The sequence below is a fragment of the Falco peregrinus genome, chromosome 14, assembly GCF_023634155.1.
Source record: "Falco peregrinus isolate bFalPer1 chromosome 14, bFalPer1.pri, whole genome shotgun sequence".
Classification (NCBI taxonomy): Eukaryota; Metazoa; Chordata; class Aves; order Falconiformes; family Falconidae; genus Falco; species Falco peregrinus.
Window position 1 is genome coordinate 12,085,635 of NC_073734.1, and position 18,429 is coordinate 12,104,063.

Consider the following 18,429-nt stretch of genomic DNA (forward strand, 5'->3'; position numbering starts at 1 on the left):
ATAGATGTTGATGCAGAGCAGGGGCAGGAAAGAAAAAAGAATGGAAGGGAAAAAATAATCACCCTTTCCCTATTCCTTAATAGTCTGGATAAGATGGATTTGTATGTTTTGGCTTTCAGTAGCAGAAATAGAATTGCTATATAAATGTCAGTTTGAGCAGAAAGGTCCGACAAGTCACTCCCCAACCCCCACCACTTAATTCTGATTATTGCCAGACAGAGAACCGACTCCTTCCAAATACCATGCTCAGAATGGTTTAATTGTAAATGGAGGAAAGGGGCTCACTTTTCCAATGGAAATGCTGTTATCTTGCAACAGCTGTTTATAGTTAACTGCAGCCATACTTAAAGCCTTTAAAGTCTGCTTCTTGTTTAGTCTTGTATGTATGGGAAAGGCTTTTTGGGAGATTAACCCATTGTCATCTGCTAGGACACCAGCAATTGAATCAAGGGCTAAAATAGGCTTCATGTTTGACACGACACAGTGCTCTAATGAAACCTTGTGAATAAATCCTCTTGCATTCTGTCTGCCTTACTCAGCAGTTAAAACTAATGAAAGGTTAAAATTTCCAGAGCTAAGTCAGCAGAAGCCTATCCAAAACCATTTACACAATACTAAAAAATATACAGTGCAGAGCATTCATTTGGATACCAAAACATAGGAACTAGAGGCAGAAAAAAAATAAGTCAGTTCTTTCAGGCCATTTTCCTTTCCCTCCCATCCCCCCCCCCCCCCCCAAAAAAAAAAAAACAAACCAAAAGAAAAAAAAAGAAAAAGAAAATGCTGTCTTTTCACATTTTCATTCCTTTTGATTTCAAACTATTCCTTGCAGACAGATAACAATAGTTGGTTAGGATTCTTTCAGAAAAATGGAAGGATTTTTGCCAGCAGTATTTCTCTCCTGTTGTTTCTGACAAATCTCAACAGAGAATAATATCACCAGTCAAACTACTCCACACCATTTGGCTGAGTTGTAAGAACACACAGAAGGAGGCGGTGAAGGCTTTCTGTAATTAAAATGTGCTGCTACTAATGGGACGCAACAAAGGGAACTGGGAAAGAAGAAATGCTTAGATGCACACTGCTGTATCTGCAAGGAAGCTATAGCTTCACTGACAGTATGAACACTTTAGTACTACTGAAGCGACACTAAAGAGTTGTCTGTTTTTCAGCAGGACTGAGCACAGTTAAAGCACCACGTTTTTAAGTGACCCTAATTCGAGGTTAGAAGACCCAGTACTCCTTATAGACTTTCATATAAGTGCAAGTTGCTCTGTGAAATATTCAGCCTAACTTCACCCTCTAGCAGCTTACGGCAACTTTCAGGAAGACACATGACACTTGATGACTCTGCTCCCAGCATAACCTCTACAACTATATACAGATGGGAAGGAACAAGAGGTTTAGCATGATTTAGTCTTTCCTGTGCCATCTTTTTCCATATTCATAAGTTACACTTTTCAAATGATGTATTTTTATCGAGGAGACCTTGTGTAGCACAATATGCCTTAGAATTTAGGCACACTCCCATTAATGTAATAATTTACAAATTGTTTTGAGCATGCAGTTGAAAAAACCCAGCAAGTTACATTTGTTAAGCTTGCAGATTCTTGATATGACAAATAAAGAAAACTAATCAAGTCTAGCAGGTTTGTTTTAATTCTTTAATTGTAGTTGTCACCTGATTTTTAACATTCTTCAGTACTGCCTCCCAACCTCTCCATTACAGCTATCAGGCAAAGTGGCACAGACGGGTTTTTTTATTAGATTAGACCAAGTTATTAGGTTATACTTTCTCCTTTTGCTCTACTCCCTAGAAGAGCATTGTAATACCATCAGCTATGTTTATCAGCCCGTGCTGCCATTGTTTCTAGGTTCAAAACAATCCTGGGCAATTTTGCATTGCTTATTCTTCCTAAGAATTATTTAACGGGTCAGCAAATTGCTCTGAACACCTAGAAGTCCTCTCTTAATTGTTTGAATTTTTTTCCTTTTACAGCCCTGTATATGCCAAGAATAAAATTCTTGGGTTATAAGATTTTTTAGAACTGGCTAAGCTGCAATCAGACTGGCTGCATATACCCATCACACCACGGTGGTGAGAACGCAGAGGATGTTAGATTCCATGTAGTAGACTGCCGAGCTGACGTGAACCATAGCATCCCAGCCATCTGCTCAACAAGTATGTTATGGTCTGTGTTGCCAAAATAATCCTAAGTGGGATACGTATGCCTCTAAAAGAGTCTAATGCAAAAGAGTGCTGAGCTCTTTCACTTTCCAGCATCTTCACTTGTAGCTGAGCACATTTTAAGCTCAGTCCCCAAACTTTAAAAATACTTTTGTTACTACTTACCCAGTTAAACAATGGAAATTCTCAGGGGGGAAAAACCCACCAAACAACAACAACAACAAAAAACCCCACCCAAAACCCTCAATCCACCAACAAATACACATGCAGATTTGAGTGCACCTCTAAGCAGGAAGAGAAATTCACATTCCTACTGGGAGCTGAAACAATACCTAAAAACTGGTCCCAGGTGTCCAGTGTGGGTGATGATTAATGCAGAGCACTGGTCTACCCGGAGAAGTATGTATTAACACATATTCACAAGTTATTTTTGAATTAATACCTTGTTAAAAGCCTGGCAGAAGCACATCTGTATCTAAAGAAAGTAGCAATTTTTTCAGCCATGACAAAAGAAAAACTACCTATAGCAGTTACAGTGTTACAAGCTATAAACTATCAAACAGGCCTTCCTTTCTTCTGTTGCCTTGTTCTTGGGTTGCCCCAGTTCAAGGGCAGACATTTGTTCTGCTATTTTCTTGATTTGTTATCAACTGAAATTCTTCTGTATAAAGGAATTGAGGGCTGTCTTCAAATAGTGCAAAATTGAAGAAAGCTATTTCTGATTCAAGAATCAATACCAACACACAACAGAGCCTAGAGAACACCACAAGTAAACCAAGATTATGCTAGAACATGGACTTGCAAAGCTATCAGTAAAACACATAGCAGAATTTTCTGTAAAATAATGATATAATTAGAGAGAGATGAGCTTTTCCTGGGAACAGTGAGAAAGACTTGAAGAATTGACCTTCAGCATGACAAAGAGCTGAAATATATCATATACCCAGAGTACAAGCAATTGAAGTGTTCCCAGAAATTTCCTTCCAGGAGATAATACTAAGGCTGCAAGACAGAGGTTTTACTTAGAGTAGTTAGACTGGTGTCAGGGTGCCCAGATGTCAGGCTCAGCTACCAATTTATTTTCACAAGGTTTCACACACTAAGAACACATACAATCAATTAATTGCAGGTCTGAATGTCCTGTGAAGTCGACAGAAAGGTATCTGCTGACTTCACTGAGTTTTACAGCTGATCCTTCAATTCCATTGCTGTTGTAATGAATGCTGTTTACAAGACAGGACATATATTTTGTTTATAAATGCTGCTCTTCTCAAAACTACATAATTTTGTAACATTTACACAGAAAAAAACCCCAATGAGCCAGATAAATCACGGCAACATTTACACAGAAGAAACAAGATGGATGTCACCAAATGTTCCCCTTACCTTGATGTTATAATAATTAATGTTTCATTTCAAACATGACATTCATTCTTAGAAAACATTTTGCACTGTGGTTTATGAAATTAGACTTCAGCTTTTTGCACTGTAAATATGCCAAATGAGCACGCTCTGTTTTATTTCACACACACAAATCAGTCCAGCCCAGCTTCCCCAACCTTTAAGGAATGGCTCTACTTATCAGAAAAAAAGTTACTGTATTCAGAAGAAGCTGATGACAACCTCTGCAGTCAGCATGGTTTACATGCCATCATCTACAGAACTATTCTTTACAATTCTGGAAGACAGAGTTAACAGCTAGCTTGACATGAAAATTGAGAAGTGTCCCTGAGCCTATTCCTTCATAGTGAAGGAATTTCACTATTAAGCCAGCATACAGGAGCAGAGGATCAGAACTGTTAACTAGGTGAGAAAAGCCTTACATATATTTTTTTTCTATTTAAGTAAACATAAATCACTTATTTGTTGGGAGTTACAGGATGAGAGGCCACAGTTGTCTTCACTGTTGCACTAGTGAAAATCCAGGGCAGCTCTGCTGACATCAACATAGCATTAAACCACATTTATACTAACATGTCTCCAAGTAAAATAGCTCAAAGTGTTTGCTGATTAACTAACTGCCTTACTACTCACTCATCTTTGTTGTTTCTTTTTAATCACAGGGTGATGTGTGTTGGAAAAATGTAGGTTGCATCATTCTCTACCACATGCAAAGACCTTGGAGAGCTTGAAACATTAAGACACACAAGATTTTTGCAAAGTTTAAAGCTGGCATTTGAACCCAGGATGACAGAGTACATCATTTGGAAATAATGGATTAATTACATTGGTCCTTAGATAGAGGCAAAAACTTACAGTAACGTCACAAGACAAACCTTCCCTTCTTTCCATACAAAGACTTGGGTATATTACTCTCAAACCTTTGAGGATACATTTTGCACTACAGTTCAAGGGTAAAAAAAAAAAAACTATCAAAAATACAGAAGGCAACAAAACCAACAGTGCAATGGAACCCACAGTGCTTAACAGTTAAACATCTTGAGTGTTCTAAGGGAGTCTAACATGGAGAGACAAAGGGAGACCATTTGAGTTAGGTCAGAGGAAGAAAAGGTGATTTCCAGTACGTTTTCTGCCCCGTACTGTGAGGGTGAGCATTTTACATCCCAGTGAGACAGCCAACGATATCCTGTGGATGTACAATTACAGGAAATCCATTCACTACACAACAGTTTTATGCTGGACACAAAGCCCTGGCTCACCGGACTTAAACAGGTCTTGCTAACTATATCATTTGACCCAGAATATTCAGTTTTAGGGACCTGATATTCAGGATTTAAAGAACTTCAGCTGGCCTCTCACATGTAGCTCTGTCCCTTCACAGCACAGGCAGGCACATGTGTTACAGGTGATCAATAACTGTCTTGCTACCCATTCTTCTGCTGGAGCCTTTTAGCTGTTCTTACTGAATACAAGGATTTTGCTTGCCATCTGATATTTCTGTAGGTAAAAGCAAATATGGGACTGCTGTTCCAGCTTCAACATCTGGATCATCCTTTGCCCAATGTTTTCAAGCCAGTGACTGTACTGCTGCTCCACAAGTGCTTAGTATATACACTGCAGCAAAGCATCTGCACCACTCCTCCAGGTCAAAGCTACTTAGTCTACTTCCAGCCTTTATTAAAAATCTGCTTGGGAATAGTAATGATTACTAGGTAACAAGAAGAGAGAAGGCCTTGCAAAGATCCCTGCACCAAAGAAAGGAAGGCTGATTCAGGACTAGAAGAAAACGGGAAACAGCTGCCAATCACATGCAACTGTGGATTAAAACAATTACAATAAATAAATGATCCACAGGTGAGTATAAGATCAACAGCTAGGGCATAATGGCTTGATCATACCACTATGTGAAGTCAGAAATGGTATTTGCAATGAAAAGGAAACACTCATGCTAGAATAGAATATTTCAGTTGGAAGGGACCTATAATGATCATCTAGTCCGACTGCCTGGCTAGCTCAGGGCTGGCCAAAAGTTAAAGCATATTACTGAGGGCATTGTCCAAATGCCTCTTGAATGCTGACAGGCATGGAGCATTGGCCACCTCTCTAGGAAGCCTGTTCCAGCACTTGACCACCCTCTCAGTAAAGAAATTCTTCCATATGTCCAGTCTAAACCTCCCCTGGTGCAGCTCTGAGCCACTCCTATGAGTCCTATTCAATGGATCCCAGGGAGAAGAGCTCAGCACCTCCCTCTCCAGCTCCCCACCTCAGGAAGCTGCAGAGAGCAATGAGGTCGCCCCTCAGCCTCCTTTTCTCCAAACGAGACAAGCCCACGTCCTTAGCTGCTCCTCACAGGACGTGCCTTCCAGCCCTTTCACAGCTCTGTTGCCCTTTTCTGGGTGCATTTGAGTACTTGAGCATCCTCATTAAACTGTGGGGCCCAGAACTGCATACAGTACTCAACGTGAAGCTGCACCAATGCTGAATACAGTGGGATAATCACAATCACATAATACTTTTAAAAGAGAAAGTGTTCTTTTGATGGTTGCAATGGATGGTTATTAATGCCTTTATTTTCATGGCCAGTTTCGTTACTTGTCTCATTTGCCTCCTGTGTGTGAAAGAATTGCATATTCTGTTACAAACGGTGTGAAAGATCAATAGAGTTTGAAAAATCATTAAAACTTCACTTTTTATATTACTTCTATACAATAATTTTACAGAGATTTTTCAGCTTTTTTTTTTTTTTAAAAGATTATCAAACTCTTTTAGTCTGCTTTCATCCCTATATAGCCACCACTACTCATGGATCATCTGAGAAATGTATTGATTGAACTTTTTCACAATACTCAGTCAAAAGTTGCTATAACAAAGGAAATATTTTGAATAGAAAAAGCAATTGTACTTAGTAAATAATCATACTGAAGCCTAGCAGTCACCTTTCTTAAGATGAAAGTGCCACGCATAATAACAACAGCTTCAGTTCTGTTTGAGTTCACATGCGTGCTCCCTCCCCAATAAACCACTGACATTTATCATCAGCTGAATTTAAACCATCCTTGTTATCAAAAAGTCATAATGTCTTAGAAAGGCTTTCTTTGCTGCTCATTGTTTCTGCCCACATGTATTTCATATTTCTAACATTCATGTAACTACAGCATCTTTCCAGCAGCCCATGCCCAGTGTGCACAAGCTGCAGCCCCTTGCTGGGTGTGCTGCCTTTCCTGTTACGCAGACTGAACAATAAGCCATTTTTTCCCTTTACCAACCCAGACTTCCAACAGATTTCATTAAAATTACTATATAAAATGTAATCGTATTGGTAATAGGTCACTTACAGAAGTGTGATTTTGCTTTCAGGATCTCTTTCCATTATGCTAATTCCAAATCTAAGGCCCATGAACATTATTAGACCACACTTTTTATTTCTGTAATGCTGTGCAGTAGGGCGTTAAAGAAACTGTCAGTTAATACTATGAATGTGGTGAAGTTACAAAACTAAAAAAGCACTTTTAATAATGTTATAATGATCAAAATGCTGGTCGTGACTGTAGACTACAAGCAGTTATTAAGGAAGCATCAAGCCATTTACCAAAGCTTTACTTTTTTCATCTCTCTGCCCCTGTGTTGTTGTGGTTTGTTGGGGTTTTTTTTGTTGTTTTGTTTGGTATTTTTTTCCTTAAATGAACCTGGAATCTCTTGCTAAGCTTGTATTATGCAAAGAAATTGAGTTTAGTTACACCCTGATCCTTCAAACAAGTAACATTCAAATTATATTAAAAAAAAACAGGCTTTGAGATTACATTCACACACAAACAAAAAAACCCTCAATTTTTAAAATTCTCTCATTTCTTCTCAAAATAAAACATTTGCTTAAGCTTCCATTCTGTATCAGACAGTGACATAAGAGAACTCTGCACAAATACAGTTTGTTTCTCATGCAGAGCTACTTTCAGGATTAGAGATGTAAATTAGCAACTACAGTATCAGTTGAAGTTGTTTAGTCCATTATGTTTATATGATAGTTACTAATCTAAAGCAAAAAGATACACTGGGGAAACAGTTTTGATGGAGGAACTGCCCACTAATGCTCCTAACTTCATTGAATCATCAAAAACTAGAAGAGGCAGGCTGATTTAAGAAACGTGTCTCCATGTAAAAAGTGCCCGTTTTCCTCATTAAGCACAGATTTGTGTAATCTTAAAAATGTGAAAATAATCTAACAAACTGTGATGTATTCTTCTGGGATTTAACTATTCAGAAGTGGTAAAATAGCAATTAATATTTTCAGAGCTGATTGTGTTTGCTGGCCCTTTGTTCTCCTCTGCTGGCCTAAGGCAATCCGAAGGCAAGAAGAATTTCCCAAGTTAGGAAGAGGGATGGAGCATATTAATAATAAGATCAAGATTAGAATTGGAAGACAATATTGCACTGAGCTGGCAAAAGTACCCCACAGACATGACCATTATTTGTTGAACAGAAAAATGTACTGCTTAGATTGCATTACAGAATTCTGATTTGTTGCATGTGATGGTGAATTGTAAAGGGGTACGTAAAGTGTAATTCTCTTAAAAGGAATCAAGCAAGGGAATGATTCAGATCAGGCTGTGGCATCTCAAGATTTTCTCTTGGATACAGAAATACATATTTAAATTGAGTGGCACCAGCTGTATCCCGATGTGACATGAGGTGAGAAATTGAAAAAAAGAAGGGGAAAAAAAAAGTCAACTTCACTTCCAGTTTGACTGCGACATTTTCTAAACTAAATGAATAAAGGGAAGGGATAAAGCCCTTGGGTAAGTTCAGATTTCAGAGTAAGTATTCTTAATACATCCTACAAAGGAGCTCATGTCCCAGAAGAGAGATCTGCCTCAGAAACTTGATAGCCGCCTACTGTATCTTCCCAGGCAGTTCTCCAGCACAGAGATCTTAAGTACATACCCTCCCTTTCAGATGCACCATTCACCAACAGAATGAGACACTCAGCACTCAAAACAGCCTTCGATGGTTTAATGAGCAGAATGTTTGGAAAACTGCTATTCACAATATACCCCTGCGACTAGAACAGCCCATCGGTGTCCACCCTGACCAAGAACAGTATCCTCACTTCAGTGCATCAGAAATACAGGAGAAATTATGCCCGTCACTGTTACCTCCTATACTCCCTACAGGCCAGAGCTAATCCTGCCTGCTTTTCCTATGCCAAACTGAGAAAGCACTAAAAGGGCAAAAAGACCTAAACAAAACATGCGGGGTTTGTTGTTTGGTTGGGTTTTGGGTTTGTTTTGGTTTTGTTTGGGTTTTTTTTTTTTAGTGACATACAGAACAGCCAGGCTCATCAGTGTTAGATATCTAAAACTGATACATTGTCGTGTTTTGAACATTGACAGAATCATAAAAAACAAATCTACGAATGACTCTGCAACTGCTGTGAAAGACCGTACCCCACACACTGCAAACCACTTGTTCTTGCTGGAAAAGAACATTGCATTATGGTCCTGGGCCCAAAGAGGTGGGGTACGGGGCATCACAACCTAATCCCAGCAGCACACTGCCTTCCTGAAACCCATGGTGTTATCTGGCACCCGCCCTCCTTTTGAGATCATTTGACTTATCCGATTCTGATAGAGTAAATGAATGCTTCAAACTTTGGGAAAAAAAAAAAAAAATCAAAGCAGACACAAGTACATTTGGGCCTGACTTCTCCACCTTTTCAGGGATGTTTTCCCTATTATACCTGAAGACACCGGCACTTCTAGGTAGGGCATTAAAACTGATTTTTTCTACCCTGTGATATCATGATCTCTAAAAAGAACTCATCCAGGAATGAATCTGCTAAACACATAAACCAAGGTAATCGCATACAATAAAATCCCAGAGGATATATGTACTACCCAGACTATTAAAAACTGATTTTGTTTGGGCTCCCTTCCTAACTGCTGAGGTGTTCACATGATAAACTCTTCCTTGCCAATAACACTGAAAACTAATTATGAATACAACCACTAAAGTTGTTCCCCCTTAATATTTTGCAATTATTTTTTACTTTCCCACCCCACAAATTTACACAGTTTGCCTTGTAAAGATGAAGTTGCAAAATGAATAGCTGAGACCATTGTTTTTGTTCAGGAAAATAAAAATCACTCAACTCCAAATACGTAATTAAAGAATAAGTGAAATTAACAAAGCTTCAAATAAAGATGTAAAGAGACAGGGGAGAAAGGGAAGCTTTAGGCTGGAAATACTGATCCAAGTTGAAAGAAAAGCATTTGCAGGCAAGTATTTGACACCTTTCAGGGCACTACACTCGCTAAGGAACATATGGAGGTTGTACAGGGTTTTTAACATGTATTTGTTTATAATAAATGTACTATTTACAGATACAGTCCGACAGGTTTCTGACAGCAGTCTTTCAGCTTAGTATATGGTCAATAGCAGTCTATCTTGCCAATACGTATTTTAATATGCTATATCTATTCTCTGTTATCTTCAGATTTTGCTTACACAGAAACTTTTTGTCCTGAAAACTCTGGGAGCTCTTAACTAATTAGCATTTATGTAAGCCTGTCTTGTTTCTGTAAATTATTTACAAGATTTGCTCTGATTGTACTTTAGCATCCGATGTATTACTTTCTACCCAACCATATTTAATACATTTAAATAAAGACTTGAAATGATATCACAACGTATATGACTCAGCTATCTACTTTGTCACACACTACAACACTGAAATTTTTTTCTCCATTCTGCATTGTTTAATTATGAATGTTTTTTCTAACAGATGCATTTTTGGGACTAATGAACAAAAAAAGATGCGTTTTTCATATAGGGTGACAGCAATCATCGTTAAATGTTAAGCAGGCATCTAAAAAAGCAGTTATCAACAATAGGACTATTAAAGGTTTATAGGATATGGCTTTTAAGTGAGTATCTGTTGTAACTGCATGTTTAAAAGATTCCCCACTTCAAATACATTATAAGCAACCTTTTGAATTCAGATGGTTTTTCTCGTCATCACAAATATGCAGATCATTGTGGTCCTGTCTTAAGATAGCATGCCACTTCCTGGCTAACATATGTAGCAAAAGATATTTTGGCAGATGTGACCCTTTGAAACAACAAATTGCTTAAAAGAAACCATCCTAAAAGCAGATTTGGTGATTGTGGACAGATGTAAAAAAGGCAGTCACTCCCTCCTAACGCTGAAGGATCACTTTTGTCAGATTTAGGTGAAAAAAAACCCAAACAAACAAACCCACAAAAAAACCTCAACCCCTAGTCTCAAAAACTCAAAAGATACAGATAAGCTAAAGAAAAAAGAAATTCCTGTAGGTAAGCTCTCTTCTACCATCACTGCCATCATAAAGAAACTGTTAATATTTTTATGTACCTTGAGTTTACATATGTGTGTAGGTACAAGTGATCTCTGCAAAGAGCACTGTCCTACTATTAATCTGTAAATTGAAGTAAATTGGAGGTGAGGCTTTGGTTACTAGCACTGCTTTAAGACTGTTGTTAGCAGGTCTAAAATCCAGAAGGATATAAGGAGTAACCAAGTCCCTAGACTAAAGATGGCTGAGCAGAACTAAAAAAAGATTCAGACTATAAAAATGAATGGTTTTAAATTTAGTTTAACCCATTCTAGAATTATGATTATCAAAGTTACATTTGCTCCGGATTGCCAGGGATAATAGTGTTTTATATCCTATACCTATGTTTCTAAAATCCCAAATTAAGCCTTATACCATATCTGCTCCTGTTTTACCAGCAAGGAGCGTGCTTCAGAATTACATGCATTTAACCAAATCTGAATCTGTCATCACCACCAGATTATCCCTCTGCCAAAAAAACAACGCAGTTTTTAGTGACATTTCTAGATCACAAACTTGTATCATGTTTCTTAACACATAGGTGATCTAGTAAAAGAATAAATAGAAAAAAATCTAGGTTTACACATCCAGTAATAGGTCAGTGCCACCATACATTCAATAATCGCAGTTCTACATTTACGTGTTGGTAACAAAACCCATGTTTATGTAGTCTTTGAAAAGCCTTTTTAACACATTGCACTTATCAAGGTGTCTCCTCAACTTCCTGAAACAAGAAGTTTAGATTATACTGGAAGCATTATGTTACCAATACATAAAACTGGTGGCTTGTATCATGGCAATGACCAACCACTGCATATAATAAAGCAGTGAAGATCCAGCTATAACAACCCATTTTCAAATCTCCAAGAACTAGAATTGACCGATTTTGTAGGTAAGGCTGTATTAGGAGAAACCACAGAACAAGACAAACCTTAAAGCTAGTCTACCCAGCAATAATCCTAGAGCCATACTGATGGCATGATCTGAAAGCAGCAATCCTTCAGCAGATACAAGGTTTAGTAGAAGCAAACAACTATACTGCTTCTAGAACACATTTGACCCTTTCACGCCTGCAGACAGTGCACAGTGGCACAGCTAATCCACCAGTTTTCAGAAAGTATAGCAAGATGAAGAGAGATCAGCTTCATTTACACCCCAGTGATGCCCAAAACTAACAACTAGCACTGAGCATGACCAGCAGGAAACTAGTCACCAATCATTAATAAAATAGCACAAATATCGTTCCCTACACTGCAACTGGAAATAATGTACTTCAAAATTACACCTATAGTCTCAAATACATATTTATTAAGGAAAGTTAGGAAAATAATACACCATCAGCTTTTAAGTGTTTTTATACCAACTATTTATCCCATTAACCTCTGGTTATTTGTAACAAGTAGTCATATCTTTAACACAGTAAGTCAATAATTGCTGTCACTACATTTTTAACCCTATGCTCACAACGGCCTCCAACTTCAACAAGATATGTAATTAATGAAGCTTTTGCACAGGCAGTGATACTTATATGCACTTTATCTTTCAGGAAATATTAAGTTTGGTTGTTCACAGTAGATACTAAATTTCCCTTTTTTTTGCCTCCACTGCAAAGAGAACCAGGATGGCCATACATGGAAAGTTATTTCATTTCACAGTACAATGGAACAGGATAATAAGAATCAAATGCTTGCCAAGATCTTTTTAAATTAGCATTTTCTTCATATATCTGTTTTCTGTCAAAACAAACCTTCATTCAAAAAAAAAAACCCTAGCTCTCTTCACTGTAGAAATAACCTTCACAATGCAAATCAATTCAATTTTCCAATCTTGCAAATAAATGCTTCCAGAGGCAACAAAAATAGTGAGAATCTTATTACCAGCTTTTCTGCTCCTTGCACCTAAAACTCTAAATAGCTACAACAAAACCATCAGGAGCAACAGAGTTATCCAGTGTTGAGCACTTTTGAAATCCAAGGTGGCAACAGTTTTCTTGATCACATCATTCAATGCTTACTTAAAAGTTAGGAGTCAAAGCTTCTTATCATTTCACTGGTCCAGCAAGAAAGGGAGATTCACATGGTTTACAGAAAAACTGTAAAAGCTAAATAAATACTGAGATTTCCTTACCACAGTACTCTCTCTTTTCCTGTTGTGTTCGGAGCTGAATTTATAACAGACATCAACTGAGAAACAGATCTGTTTTTCCATAAATGTGTCATCATATTTTTTTATTAGGGGCATATTTTATATTGTTATGAAATCTGCCAGACTCACTGCTCCAATGTAATAATGCACTATGTTTAAAGGAAATTCTTATCTATCATGTTAAACCAGTAACCATGCCATGAACCAGCTTAAGTCAGTGCTTTAAGCAAAGCAATCCTCCAGAACAAGTACTTAATAGATGAATTTACATATGAGAGAAAATTCAGAATACATCATTATGTTTTGTTGCAAAAGGCTTAGGTGCAGAATAAACAATAAAATCCATCAGTGGTATGAGCTATACTGTAAATGTGTAGAACAAGAAAGTTATGTAAAGACATGCTTATACACTACTATATTTACTAGCAGACCAGGTTTTTATGCAACTTGAAAGGTTTAATAAAAAAGGTAAATTAGTTACAATAATTTTTGCTTGGTAGGTTCCTTCTTTACTGGGAGATATAGCATTTAAAAATACTTCATATAGATAACAGTTATACTAAATGCTGTTACGTCACAACACTGCTAATATCAGGAGCAAAAAAGTTTAGTTTTAGAATCTAGAGAACTTTTACTATGGAGGTGCTAGTTAAATGTATATCTCTGAAGGAAAGGACCGTATTTTTCTACCTGGTTTGACTGTTCTTCCTGCACAGACTTTCTACAAAGTTGTCATGTAAACTTGTATGAAACACTAATGGTAACTGGTGTCATAAAAAAACCCCACCCAACCACAAACAAAAAAAAGCCACCAACAAAACACCCCACCAAACAAACCAAACAACACCCCCCCCCCCGAACTCCCAACTCAGAATTAGTGATTCAGAATTCCTGTCTAAAAGCCAAAATTTTCTTTCTATTTAGAGAAAGCATGCATGCTTGCATCCTTTCCTAAAGCATGAATTACAGTATCTTATATTTGAGGACGACTTTGACAGAGTTTAAAAATACATCACATATACATTCTTAAAATTTTATTAGACAATTTAAAACATCTATGACATTTCTGGAGACACACATTAATGAAATACTCCAGAGACTATGCTTTATGTTAAATTGATCTCCTCCAAGAAAATCCAACAATGATGTAACACTTTCTGGCACACAAGAAATATAAAATAGCAGTGCTTATTGAATGTGGAGTGTTTTTATTCTTTTCCTTTCAAAACCATCTTTTGAACATTTGCATTTTCATTAGTAATATTTTATAACCCATTGTGAACAAAGCCTGCATGTTACTGTTTATTCAAAGGTAATTTTCAAAAACTTCATATCATCCCCATAAGGGCCTTAGAGTAGTCGTAACAAAAGTCTGTCTCAGCGTGCTAAAGATGACATGACCCACTGGAAAGGCAGAAGAATGGCACTAACTCACTGCAACATTTAAATTCAAAACTGAGACTTAGCTGAGCCCCTGAACACCCAGTAAAGCATACTTTCAGGTCAAAAACTTCATTAAACAGCTTTATTCATTTTGCTAAGCACTGTAGTAAAATCTTCCCTTATACTGAGCTAAGATCCAAGAAGCAGAGCAGCAAGCAGAAAGGAAACAGAAGCACCGACTGGCCCAACAACACCCTGGTGCAAGTGGAGGATTTCAAGTAACTCCTGTTTCCAAACAGAAATAACAGCTTAATCTGATGTTTGAGTCATACACTTTTGATAGTAGAGAGCAAGAAGTTATTTTTGATCACACAGAATTGAGATACCAAAAGAACCCCCAACAAAACCACCCTGCTTAGCAGTGGAAGTGCTGCGTGGCTTATTCACACAGGACTCTCACCAAGAAACAAACCCATGCGTGCATGCAGTGCTTGCTTTCTGTTTACTACCCAAGCGATGTACCCTGGAGCCTCCCAAACTCCCACTGGCAGGCAGCACACCTCCTCCAGAAAGGTGGCTTGGTGAACTACAAGTAGACCTGGGTCATCTGCTGGCTTAAGAAATGCTCTCCCACCAAGATTTGGACTAGCAGATTCACAGGGAATTGTACACAGAAATATGTTCATGGGCATCTTTTTGTCATGTTTCCTGATCACCTCTGGACAAGGAAGAATCAATAACATGTTCCACGTTGCATGGAAAATCCACTTAACATATATGTCCCTGAAAGTTCTAGCCTAAGATGGGGAAGAATATTTTTTTAAGAAGTAAATTCGAATCACTTACATATCTGATGTGTGTGTGCATCTGTAGCTATTACCTTCCTTTCACTTATACTTGGGCAAATAAAAGAAAATAATATGATCTGTCAGGTGTTAACTGTGGGTTTGTTAGAAGAAGATAAGCATGTTTTATTAAACATAAAGAAGATATTTTAAACAGATTATATCTCCATTCACTAGACAATTCTGATTCCTGTAACAGGTCTGACAGGTAAATGACAAAGGTCTGTTTTCACACTGGAGGGGGAGTGTTTTCACTACCAACACCTGCACAGTGCAGAAAGGGTGTTGACTTTCATGTCAAAGTACACGCAAAGTTTGAAACCATTTAAAAAAAATATCAAGAATTCTTGTTTCATTTTTCAATAAAACATTTTCTTTTTTTATATATCAAAATAACACCTTTAACCATCTTTTTACTGTTTACAAGTAAAAAAGCATGCAAAAAAATGTAGTAGGTATGAAAAAAAGAATCATTGTGCACCACAACCTGTACCCCTCATTCTGTCAGTTCTACCGTTCTCCAACCAGTCTTTCATAAAGGCAGCCCCGAGTGAAAGATCCAGTGGGAAGCTAAATTAACACCTCCCATGAGATTGGGGGTGGAAAGATTTATTTTCTTTTTTTTAAAGGAAAGAAGCAATTAAAGATTAGATGTTATAAAATTCAACTTCACTAAACTTTGAAGTCTGGATATTTTGTGTTGGTTTAGAGTCACTGTAACACATCTGTATTGGGAAAGAAAAGGAAAATCCCAGAAATTACTTGATGCAGTTATCTCATAAATCATACCCCTTTTGCCTCGCTAGAGCACCCATTTCAAATCTTCTCCACCCTTCACACTTCCAGTCCTCTTCTAAGCCCTACAAGATAAATGCCTTCTCTGCAGCAAGACAGAAGGTTATTGAATTCACAGCGTTATGGAAGGAAGGACACTATTATCCATGGTCCTGAGGCTCTTCCAGTGAATGTGCAGCTAACGCCTTCTCTTTGTGGTTGGGAATATCAAGCCTCGGCCACCCTGCCAAAAGCGACCTTGAGGCATGGGCAGAGATTGTAGATGTGTTTCTCAAGAGCAAAGAACTGAAAAGCTGTTTTGCTTATTTTGTGTATTTTGTAACACCATAATGAAGCTGCTCTCCTCCCCCACTTTGTTACCATTTTATGGGCCTACTTTTAGGACTAAGGACATCAACTGGCCTTAACTTTCTGCCAGACACTCACAACTAGGACGTCCACCTACATATTTCACTTTAAACCATGAATGAGGTGCCATAGGACTTTTTGTTGTTATTGTTTGTAAGTTTACTAAACCAAACAGCGTCTGTACCTTCCAAACATTATAACCCGATACAGAATATCCCTCAGATTCAAGCTGCCAGTTTATCTCCCCCAAACATCTACCACAGTCATACTTTTGAACACACTTCAGAAAACGCTACTCTTGCGTGGATGACATTTTTATATAATAGCCACAATAACTGTGTTTATGCAAAAATAAATTTGCCATGTAGAGGTAAAATAATCACGTCAGAAGTTTGATCTCTTTCTGCCTTTAACATAGGGCATAGCAATAACGAAAGCCCCCGTTTCCTGCACAAAGCAACGGCTTCCTTTAATACAACCTAGCTGTAGGTTTTAATAGGAAACTGTAATAGATGTTAACCTCTAGGTCATCTTACAGACATAGAATCCATAAACTGCTTTCTAAAATAATAAAATCTAAAATTGAACAGGATGTGTGCTCAACATATCAATGCTAGGATACAAAAAAGCTACTAGGTTTTTTTTTAAAGAAAAAAACCAACTCTTTGTTTCACTCCCTATTAATTACCTCATTGTAAATATTTAGTATTTCACTTTAGGCCAAGGAAGCCCAAAACCTAAGAGATCATTTGAGAGGAAAATTACCTTTCAGTTATTTTGGGTAAAAATCCACTTACTGAATGAAAAAGGTTTGCTTTTTCTTTTCCTTTTATAACCGTTTCCCTTTCAGATATCATATGCAGGAAGCTTGCAAAAAGGCACAGTATGTGAATTATCTTGAAAAGAGGCTGTCGTCTTAGGTTTATGGAAATGGAATAAATCTCAAGCTTAAATAGAACTAGAATAATGACTTCCTTTACATTCTTCCAGCATAGCCTTAACAGCAAACACAAATCATCCGGGTGATATTTAAAAATCAAACTGAAATAAAGGGGTATATGTTGCAGTCATTGTATAGTTGAGAGGCTTGTACTGTTCTTTGAAAATACGATTAACTGAGTTCAACAAGTGAGCAAAAAGCCAGTTAAATAAACACAACTTTCACGCCAAGTAATACTTGCTCAGCTAGTCCACTTACACCATGTATTGAAATTGTTATTTTTATGCCCACAAGGATCGATGTGGCCACAATTTAGCAAAGGCAACAGACTTGCAGTGCAGGGACAGCAAACTGTTCCAGAATAATTCAGGACTTGACAGTTGTTAAAGATGCCGCTTTCTTTATGGAGAACACCACGTTAGGCACTTTACAAAGCATACACCAACATGAATCCAAACAGCAGGAACCATGTTTTATTGATGTCAACAGCAGAACTACACTTCACTTAGTGGAGTCAGGATTGCACCCAAGAGCCACCTGTACAAAGACTCTTGTGACAGAACACATCCGTCCTACAACAAAGGGTGATTCCTTTAGGGGGTCCCAATCCTCAATGGAACTAAAAACCTTCAAAACAGCCTGAGTACTGAACAAATGGCAGCAGTAAGGATCAGCGCGTTCTGCTGCCTTTCCAGAAAACTTGTTACTGCAGTTTAGTAAGGACAAAAATTACAGAATAAAATCTATGTTTTGACTTCCGCTATGAGGAACAAGCTTTTACCTTTATAAAACTAGAAAACTACCATGTACAAAAATACTTGTAATAAGACATCTGCCGGCCTGTGATGCCTCCCTGGCCCCCAGAGCTGAGCATGGTCTCCGGCCAGGCATCCTACCACCAAGTATTCAGGACAAGAGGGAGACAACACAAATTCTGTCACTGATGTCCCTTTTGCAGTCATACAAGCAAGACTTTGTGTTCCTGCATAGCTGGAGTTGTTGCTTCTAAAATAAACG